Below are 10,575 nucleotides of genomic sequence, written 5' to 3'. Positions count from 1 at the left end.
GGGTGTGGCTACAAGTCGTCCAAGTGAAAAGACAAGAACTTTCATGACTTTAAAAGTGACCTTTGGTTTTGTGTTTCAAAACCAAATACATTTTTGCTGACTGTTGTCAGAACTCTTAAACTTATTATCTGTGGATTGTGTGGTATGGGTGTGGCTACAAGTCGTCCAAGTGAAAAGACAAGAACTTTCATGACTTTAAAAGTGACCTTTGGTTTTGTGTTTCAAAACCAAATACATTTTTGCTGACTGTTGTCAGAACTCTAAAACTTTTATCTGTGGATTGTGTGGTATGGGTGTGGCTACAAGTCGTCCAAGTGAAAAGGCAAGAACTTTTAAAGTGACTTTTGGTTTTGTGTTTCAAAACTGATTTTTTTTTTTCGCTGACTGTTGTCAGAACTTAAAACTTTTATCTGTGGATTGTGTGGTATGGGTGTGGCTACAAGTCGTCCAAGTGACAAGACAACAACTTTTAAAAAGACTTTTGGTTTTGTGTTTCAAAACTGAACACATTTTTGCTGACTGTTGTCAGAACTCTTAAACTTTTATCTGTGGATTGTGTGGTATGGGTGTGGCTACAAGTCGTCCAAGTGAAAAGGCAAGAACTTTTAAAGTGACTTTTGGTTTTGTGTTTCAAAACTGTTTTTTTTTTTTGCTGACTGTTGTCAGAACTTAAAACTTTTATCTGTGGATTGTGTGGTATGGGTGTGTCTACAAGCATGTCGACCAAGTGGTAAGACAAGATCATTAAGATGACGTTAAGTGGTAAGTGAAAATCTAACCCCATTCTTTCCCAATAAGTAGCAGGTAACTTTTCTCGTACTTGTTGATGTTGTCAACAAATTTGGTCATTGGTGATGTCATCCACTATTTTTCTCTGAGAGGATTTTCTTGGTTGTCGGGGCATTTTGGTCGTGGCCAGAGTGATGCATTGAAGTAAAATAGTTTCTCTTGGAAGATTTCCCAGTTTTGAAGAAGCGGATGAGCATCTGTTGTTGTCATTTTAAATCTACACTTTGTCAAAATTAATTAATTAATTGGTCAGAATTTTTTACAGATAGAGATCCTTTTGCACTATATGAAAAATAACAAAAATCACTTTAGTTCTCTATATAAAATTAAGGACAATAAGAAAATCATTTAAGGGTTTCTCTAGAAACAACAAACTTGTGTTCAAATACAAACATCTCACAGTTTTTCCTTCTAGAAAGACTCAATTGTGACAAAATTGTTATTAATGTTTACTGATAGTGTTTTCTGTTCTCAAAGTAAAAACCCCAAAACCCTATAAAACCAAGCCCAATAAAGAGCATGAAAAACCGAGTAAGTTTGTGAATTATTTCTTTAAGTATATACATAGGCCTGCATTAGCGATGAACCATATAATTTAAGGTTTGTGTAATTGAAAAGAATTATCTGCTTTTTTCCCTTCAAGATGGAAATTTGTTCAGTTGGCAATATTAAAATGGTTAAATTTAATTTAACATTTAATATTTCTGATGAATAATTTTATCATTTTTTTTGTATGTAAATAAATAAAATTGTGTGGTGGGGGGGGGGGGGGAAGCCAAATAAAGAGCATGAAAAACCTGAGTAAATTTGTGAATTATTTCTTAAACAAAAAAAAGTATATGTATACATAGGCCTGCAATAGCGATGAACCATATTATTTAAGGTTTGTGTAATTTAAAAAAAAAATCCGCTTTTCTCCCTTCAAGATGGAAATTTGTTCAGTTGGCAATATTAAAATGGTTAAATTTAATTTAACATTTAATATTTCTGATGAATAATTTTATCATCTTTTTTGTATGTAAATAAATAAAATTGTGTGGTTGGGGGAGGGGGGCGGAGATTCAATTCTACTCTGCAAAACAGAATCCATCTCTCTTTTAAGCGACTCCTAATTAGTGTAAAACAAAATAAGATTGAAATTATGCAACAAGCACTTCTTAGTTGATGAGATTAAATTCAGTAAGGAATATTAAAATGTTTAATTTAGATGAGCTAAATTAATCGTTAATATTTCTGATGAGTTAATTGCATCAATTCAAAACAACTTGACAGATAAAGTGCGCATCATAACACAACACAATCATCCCAACTCAGTTTTTAGGGTTTTATTCAACAGGGAGCGCACAATGAGCAAAAATCAAAAGAAAGGAGCAAGACAAAAAGAGGAACAAAGAATAAACCCCCTGATGTAAAAGGTTGAATTTGGTATGTATAATGGTAAGTCGGTTAGAATAGAATAGGAAATGAATAGGCCTAGAACTTGTAAGCAAAAGTTTAACCTTATATCTCAATAACAAGCAGGGTTCTGTTATTATTTGCCTCGGTACTTGTTGATGTTGTCTACTAATATTGTCAATGGGATGCCATCCAAATTTTTTATTTCTGAGAGAGTTTATTGATGTCAGGGCATTTTGGTCGTGGCCAGAGTGATGCTATTTTTTCTCTTGGAACTTTTCCTTGGTTTGGAAGAAACTGATGACCTTAGTATGTTGTCATTTTACATTGGCATGATTAATTTGCTAATATTTAGCATAAACAAGTTCACTTAGAGACCTTTTTGTCTTTTCATTAAGTTAAACCTCTTAGTATAATTAGACATTGTTAAAAGTAAAACATAAATAAAAAAAATAAAAAATAAATAAAAAAAATCCCAAAAGTAATAAAAATTGGCCCAAAAAAACCTTGAAAATCAAAAATCAGTCTGTGCAGGATTCACAAACTGACTAAACACTTTTTCAAGATGAACTTGGCAACAACAAGAAATGATTCTCCCCTTAAATTGCTCCATAATAGTAATTAGTATCGGACCATGTCGATATGGAACATTTGCAATAAGCATTAATCAATCAACAATTTCTTTCAGTTAGGAATATCTAAATGATTAATTTAGATATGTTAAATTAATCGTTTAATATTTCTGACGAATACATTTTATTGATTGATTGTGATAAAAATTATCAGTCGACACAGCTAGCCTACACCCCCCAAACAAGTTTCCAAAACAAATATTTGTACAGAAGGCAGGCAAAGCGTTGAAGAAGACATTAAGTATACTGGGACATAAATAGGCCTAGAACTTAACAAATGACCAACGTTTCCCTTCGCAACCAATAACCAACGTTTCCCTTCGCAACCAATAACCAATGTTTCCCTTCGCAACCAATAACCAAAGTTTCTCTTTACAGCCAATAACTAAAGTTTCCCTTCGCAGCCAATAACCAAAGTTTCCCTTCACAGCCAATAACCAACATTTCCCTTTGCAACCAATAACCAAAGTTTCTCTTCACAGCCAATAACCAAAGTTTCCCTTCGCAGCCAAAAACCAAAGTTTCTCTTCGCAGCCAATAACCAAAGTTTCCCTTCGCAGCCAATAACCAAAGTTTCCCTTCGCAGCCAATAACCAACGTTTCCTTTCGCAACCAATAACCAACGTTTCCCTTCGCAACGAATAACCAACGTTTCCCTTCGCAACCAATAACCAACGTTTCCCTTTCGCAACCAATAACCAACGTTTCCTTTTGCAACCAATAACCAACGTTTCCTTTTGCAACCAATAACCAAAGTTTCCCTTCCCAACCAATAACCAAAGTTTCCGTACACAGCCAATAACCACAGTTTCCCTTCACAGCCAATAACCAAAGTTTCCCTTCACAGCCAATAACCAACGTTTCCCTTCGCAGCCAATAACCAACGTTTCCTTTCACAGCCAATAACCAAAGTTTCCCTTCGCAGCCAATAACCAAAGTTTCCTTTCGCAGCCAATAACCAAAGTTTCCCTTCGCAGCCAATAACCAAAGTTTCCCTTCGCAGCCAATAACCAAAGTTTCCTTTCGCAGCAAATAACCAACAATTCCCTTCGCAGCCACTAACCAAAATTTACCTTCACAGCCAATAACCAAAGTTTTCCTTCCCAACCAATAACCAAAGTTTCCTTTCGCAGCAAATAACCAGAAAATTCCCTTCGCAGCCACTAACCAAAGTTTCCCTTCACAGCCAATAACCAAAGTTTCCCTTTACAGCCAATAATCAACGCTTCCCTTCACAGCCAATAACCAAAGTTTTCCTTTGCAGCCAATAACCAACTTTTTCTTCCAATTAATCACGATATTTTTTCTTTACAGTCAATAACACCATATTATTTTGTTTGTTTTCTTGCAGATTGCACTTCAGGCAAGGCAAGAAATTTGGTAATGTTTCAATTTATTTTAAAAAGTAACTTTTGATCGAAATACCAAAGGAGAGCTTTTACATGCTATCCCTTACCCTAAGCTGCTTATCATAATACCTCATATCATAATATATCAAAATAATTAAAAGAATAATGAATAGGGTAGGTGGCCTTAGCTTTCAATCCAATAATTAAAAGAAGTCATACACAAATTAAATCTCCTACATGCATTTGTCTCAAAATTGTCAAAGGAGTAACAAAACTGATTTCACAAACTTCCTAAAAGTGTTTGTGATTAGACAAATTTTGATGGCTTTCAAACTTCAAAAATAGTAAAAATTATTCTATCAACTTTCTCCCTCTCTCTCTCATGACAAGTTGTTAAGAATTTTTAATAATAAACAATGGGGACTTTCAGGACGCTGGTGGCAGCTGACTTACCAAGTAAAATCCATAGTTCTTAGTAATGTGCGCATGCTCAGAACTACAATGGAAATTAACCTGGTAAATCTGCTGCAACCTAGCATTACAAAGTCTCCCATTGGAAACAATAGTCCAAACTAATACTCTCAAAGGTATTGACCTGAAAATCTTTACAGTAGATCCGAGTTCAAATTTATTTTGACTTGTCTTCAGAACTTCTGTACTTGCAGAGATACCAGAGATGATGACCTACTCTTAATTGATGCAGCCTGGCACTGGCAGTTTGATCTTCATGCATATGGCAAGATCTTGAGTAATGTATCAGTTTATGGCCCTTTCCGAAACCTCGGCTTTGGATTTGGCTCAGGCTAGCTTGGCCCGCAGTAGTTTTGACAATTTTGCACTAGCTTTGCGTACGTGCCAAGGGCTTCAGATGAGAGGACAGAGCATGAAGCCAAATCCAAAGCCGAGGTCATGGTTTCGAAAAGGGCCTATGTTACAAGATAAAGTTTGATTAGAATTCAACTACCAAAAGAGTTTTTACAAATTTGTACAAATCTCTCACCCAATTTGCTTGGATGTTTTATATAGTACTCACAATGGGATGCTGTCATTTTAACATGTAAATCTCCCACACAAATGGACAAGAAATAATATTCAAAAGAAGAACCTAGCTGATGTAATTTCTTAAAGATGTTAGTTTGTTGTTTGAAAAGTTTGGAGTGAATTTGAGCAGTCCGAAAACGTTTCTTTAACTGGAAGTTATTCTACATAGTTGTTTGGGAAAAACTGACGCAAAAAAATGGAAATTTTAGTCACAAATTAATCTCACAGGCATTGGACCGAAAGTTCTTAAAACAGCAATAAGACTGTGTTTAACTTAGCTGGTAAAAAATGATTTGTAACTATAAACTTTTCTTGTTACTGTCTTCAGAACTTCTTCATTTTGTACAGACTGATACCAGAGGTGATACTCATTGATGCAGCCTGGCAGTTTGGACTTCAGGCCTGTCCAGGAATTCGGTAATGTTTTTAAGATTTAAAGGCACCGTACATTATTGGTAATTACTGAAATAATTGTTAGCATATTTACTTGGTAACAAGCAATGAAGAGCTGTTGATAGTAAACAAACATTGTGAGAAAACCCTCCCTCTGAATTATAACATAGTCTTCGAGAAAGAAGTAATTTCCCAGTGATATTTAAATTAATATAAATATTCAAATTTCCCATAATAAATATTCAAATTTCCCATTTGAATTATGATTTTGAGACCTCAGAATTAGATTTTGAGGTCCCGAAATCAAGCATCTGAAAGCACACAACTTTATGTGACAAGGGTGGTTTTTCTTCCATTATTATCTTGCAAATTTAACGACCAATTAAATTCAAATTTTTACTTTTTTTTACTTTATGCTTTATACCAATAGTGTCCAGTGTCTTTAAAGTTAGGAGGCAAAGTTTGAGAGGAATCAAACCAAAACATAAAAGGTTTCCTGAACTGTCAGCCTAAGCTGCTTGGACGTTTTATTGATACAAAGGATTGGAGGTAATCATCATTGAAAAAGAAATATTCAAAAAGGGAAAACTTGTTATTGGACTGAAATTCTTCACGGGGGCAACTAAGCCAATTTCACTTCATTTGGGATGCTTGCTAGAAAAAAAATTATGGAATTTTTATTGTTTTGAAAATGCTTCCCAAAATCTGAGAATTATTCAGCAAAAATTGTTAAACCATTTTTACTTTGTTTCTTTACCCTGCAGTTTTCTTGTGCATGATGGTGATCTAAGTGAATCTGACGGTGAATTACATCGATGTTTGTGGTCTTGACAAACACCTACAGGGAAGGAGCCGTAAAGGTACTGGACACTATTCATAAGTACTAAAAAATATTGTTATCATAAAATCTTACTTGGTAACAAGCATACAAGAGCTGTTGATAGTATAAAACATTTTGAGACATGGCTCCCTCTGAAGCGACGTAATTTTCCTCTGAAATATTTGAATTTGATTTCGAGACCTCGGAATTAGATTTTGAGTTCTCAAAATCAAGCATCTGAAACCACATGACTTTGTGTGACATCAGTGTTTTTTCTGCCATTATTATCTTGCAAATTTAACGACCAATTGAATTCCAATGTTCACATTGTTTTTTACTTTGTGCTTATGTTGAGATACAGTACACTAAGTGAGAATACTGGTCTTTGACAATTACCAATAGTGTCCAGTGTCTTTAAAGTTAAAAGGCAAAGTTTGAGAGGAAATAAACCAAAAAATGAGAGGTTTCCTAAACTGTCTGTCGGCCTAAGCTGCTTGGATATTTAATTGGTACAAACGATTGGAACTATCATTAAAAAAGAAATATTCCAAAAGGGAAATCTTGTTATTGGACTGAAATTGTTCACAGGAGCAACTCGGCTAATTTAACTTCATCTGGGATTCTTGCCAGAAAGTTTTGTATGGAATTTTTATTAGTTCCCAAAATGCTTTCCAAAATCTGAAAATGAGTCTACAAAAATTAATAACCATTTTTACTTTGTTTCTTTGCCCTGCAGTTTTCTGGTGCATGATGGTGATCTAAGTGAACCCGACGGTGAAGTACATCGATGTTCGTGGTCTGGATAAACACCTACAGGGAAGGAGCCTTAAAGGCACTGGACACTATTGGTAAGTACTCAAAAATAATTGTTAGCATAAAACCTTACTTGGTAACAAGCATAGGAGAGCTGTTGATAGTATAAAACCTTGTGAGAAACGTTGTGGGCTTCCTCTGAAGTATTGTACTTTTCGAGAAAGAAGTAATTTTACACTGAAATATTATTTGAATCTGGTTTGGAGACCTCAGAATTAGATTTTAAGGTCCCGAAATCAAGCATCTGAAAGTACACAACTTTGTGTGACATCTCTCCCATTATTATCTCGCAACTTCGATGACTATTGAGCTCAAATTTTCACAGGTTTTTGAGACACACCAATTGAGAAGACTGTTCACTAACAATTACAGAAGGTGCCCAGTGAAAGTAGTATTGGCTCTGAAAAGCTTTGGTGGTTGACAAACCACCCGTTCTTTTCCGGAACAACTCAAATGAGATTAACACGCGATGCTACCGCAAACCTCACCTCAACCCACACCATGCAAAAAGATTCAAATCCTACTCGTTGAAAGTGATCAAACAATAAACAGGTCCGTTGTTTCCATCCACAGATTGGACAAGAGTCTTGGAAGATGACATCAGCCTGAGATGACAACAGAGATGCACGGAAGACTCTGGCTGGATTGAGGATCAAGAGGACAAGAGCTAACGCCTGACTGGAGCAAGTCTAATCAAGATGTCGATCAACCATCATCTGGATCACGAGGGCGCTCTTTATCCGGAAATGGCAACCAGGACACAATTTTATAAAGCCAGTAAGCAGAAATGGTTGCTAAGCACAGAATAGTATGACTCGGCAGAAACAGGTTACCCGCCAAAAACTTGCATTTACTGTGGCTGGTGCCCCTCTCAATTTTTGCTAAGCATAGAAATTTGTCGCCAAGTAGTATTTTCTGCTAATAGCTTTATGAAATTGGGCCTGCACCTTGGGCTGTATCTGAATTGGCGGCCAATGATTTTGGCTGTGAGTCCTATACTTCAATGCATGATAGTATCAAAAGCTAGCCAGAGCCGTAGCTGTAGCCGCCAGTTCTGACACAGCCGTGTAGACCCATAGGCCCGTTTTGAAAAGACGGCTTTGACTTTGGATTCGGCTCAGGCTATATAGCTTGGCTCCGTGGGTTGATTTGACAATTGCGCATGCTTTGTGTAACTGCGCCTCAGAGCTTCAGACGAGAGAACAGAGCCTCAAGCCAAACCCAAAGCCGAAGCCGTGGTTTGGAAAAGGGAGCTAGATATTTATCAAGTTGTGACCATCTTGTTACCCAATTTATATAACTATAGCCAAACCGAGGCTAGGATCAAAAATAGTCTGGCCCCTCAATCTGAATGATCTGAATGAGAATTAGACATTTGATAATAAAATTGTGCATGCAAGGAACTAGATGGTCATATAAATCAAGATAAAGGTCTGGATGATCGATGATTAGTTTGTCTAAATGTAATTTGTAGTTTTTAAAGATTTATTTACAAACACTGGACACTATTGGTAATCAAGTCTTCTTGGTGTATCTCAACATATGCATCATAAAAAAAAAAACTGTGAAAATTTGAACTCAATATTGGGCGTAGTTGCAAGATAGTAAGTGAAGAAAAAACACCCTTGTCACACAAAGTTGTGTGCTTTCAGATCAGATGCTTAGTTTCGGGACCTCAGAATCTAGCTCTGAGGTCTCAAAATCAAACTCGTGGAAAATTACTTTTTTTCCCCAAAACTATGTTACTTCAGAGGGAGCTGTTTCTGACAATGTTTTATACTATCAACAGCTCTCCATTACTTGTTACTGCGTAAGGTTTCATGCGAATAATTATTTTGAGTAAGTACCAATAGTGTCCACTGCCTTTAAGAAAGTAGTCAGGTGGAGGAATGGGGAGGATGCTATTATTTGGTGCTAAGTACTTTGTCTGTAATATCTAAGTAGTCTTGGTGCAAGAGAGGCTGGTTCGGGGCTTTTCTCTCTTAATGTAAAAGAGTGAAAGTTTCATTATCTTGTCCGTGTGGTGTCATTTTCCATCTTTTGAGAGTGAAAGTCACTCGGTATCACTCTTTCTGAGTGAAATTGGAACAAACTTCACTCTAAATAGAGTTGAAAGTACCTGTTTTTCACTCATAAGAGTTGTTCGCCACTATGGCTCTTTGCAAGAGTGATATGGCGGACAAAAAGAGTGTTTTTCACTCTTTTACATCAAGAGAATGAAATTGTGAAATTGTTGCGACGCGTATGCATTACGAGTCGCTAACAGAGACGTGTCAAAACATCTTGCACCAAGACTTATACCTCATGTGCTCTATAATTATGCTTGTTTGATATTATGCATTTCTGCAATGCAAGTCTCACACTGATTTTAACATTGGGACCAAAATTGTACAAATTTGTTTTGTTTTCTTCATGTGTTAAAGTAATGCGTGTGGTACCAAATAGGTCCCTATTACTTGTGAGACTTGTCTTATAAACTTGTTAAAGAAAGTGGACATTATTGGTAATTGTCAAAGACCAGTCTTCTCACTTGGCGTATCTCAACATATGCATGAAATAACAAACCTGTGAAAATTTGAGCTTGATTGGTCGCCGAAAATGCTAGATTACTATGAAAGAAAAAACACCCTTGTTGTGTGCTTTCAGATGCTTGATTTCAAGACCTCAAATTCTAAACTTGAGGTCTCGAAATCAAATGGCATGGAATTTGAAGCGGGATGGCAATTTCCCAAAGTTTTCCAGAAAGACATTCATCACTGTGTGGTCATCTTGATTTTACTCCATTCCAACTCATTGTAACCAAACTGAGGCTGAATGAAATAATAGTCTGGTGCCAGCGTAATGAATGTTAGCAATCATTACTGTTATTGGAAAAAGGGAACATCATGACCAAAATAGTGACAGCGTGATAAAGTTCTATTGGAGGGTTTTCTTGTGGTTTACTTACACCCATCCTGCAATCAGCAGTCAATTAATTTTATGGTCTTTAGTTTTAGGAGTAATTACCAAAGCTAAACCCCCTCTTAACACAAACATAATTGATATGTAGTATATGATTTTATTAGTAAGAGGAAATATTAAAAAAAAAATCCAAGATGAATGACTTGTCATTTGTAACATTTATTAGAACCTGTCTCTCAGCTTATAACCAATGCCCAAGTTCATAGAGCTGCACAAGGCTATAAAGCGTTATGAACAATTTCAAGAAAAATATGAAAAGTTCACAAGGCTATAGCCTTATAAACAATTTGAAGAAAAATATGATAATTTAACAAGGCTATAGTCTTATGCACAATTTCAAGAAAAATATGAACAATTTCAAGAAAAATATGAAAAGTTCACA

The 10,575-nt window shown here is 35.8% G+C and overlaps 2 long non-coding RNA genes across 3 annotated transcripts; both read left to right on the top strand.

Annotated features, from left to right (window-relative positions):
- The first annotated feature begins 675 nt into the window (after nt 1-675).
- LOC139951281 (uncharacterized) lies at nt 676-4,898 on the top strand. 2 transcript variants are annotated; one of them, XR_011787746.1, is made up of 3 exons: nt 676-762; nt 4,168-4,196; nt 4,831-4,898. It is a non-coding gene; the product is annotated as an uncharacterized lncRNA (long non-coding RNA). The 2 variants fall into 2 exon arrangements; XR_011787745.1 differs by having other exon boundaries at nt 4,814-4,898.
- Nucleotides 4,899-5,555: 657 nt separating this feature from the next.
- On the top strand, nt 5,556-10,208 carry LOC139951458 (uncharacterized). Its single transcript, XR_011787775.1, has 4 exons — nt 5,556-5,623; nt 6,364-6,459; nt 7,156-7,267; nt 7,806-10,208. It is a non-coding gene; the product is annotated as an uncharacterized lncRNA (long non-coding RNA).
- The last annotated feature ends 367 nt before the right edge of the window (nt 10,209-10,575 follow it).

The sequence above is a fragment of the Asterias amurensis genome, chromosome 19, assembly GCF_032118995.1.
Source record: "Asterias amurensis chromosome 19, ASM3211899v1".
Lineage (NCBI taxonomy): Eukaryota > Metazoa > Echinodermata > Asteroidea > Forcipulatida > Asteriidae > Asterias > Asterias amurensis.
The sequence above is the reverse complement of the archived record's forward strand: the minus strand, read 5'-3'. Positions and strand labels throughout refer to the sequence as shown.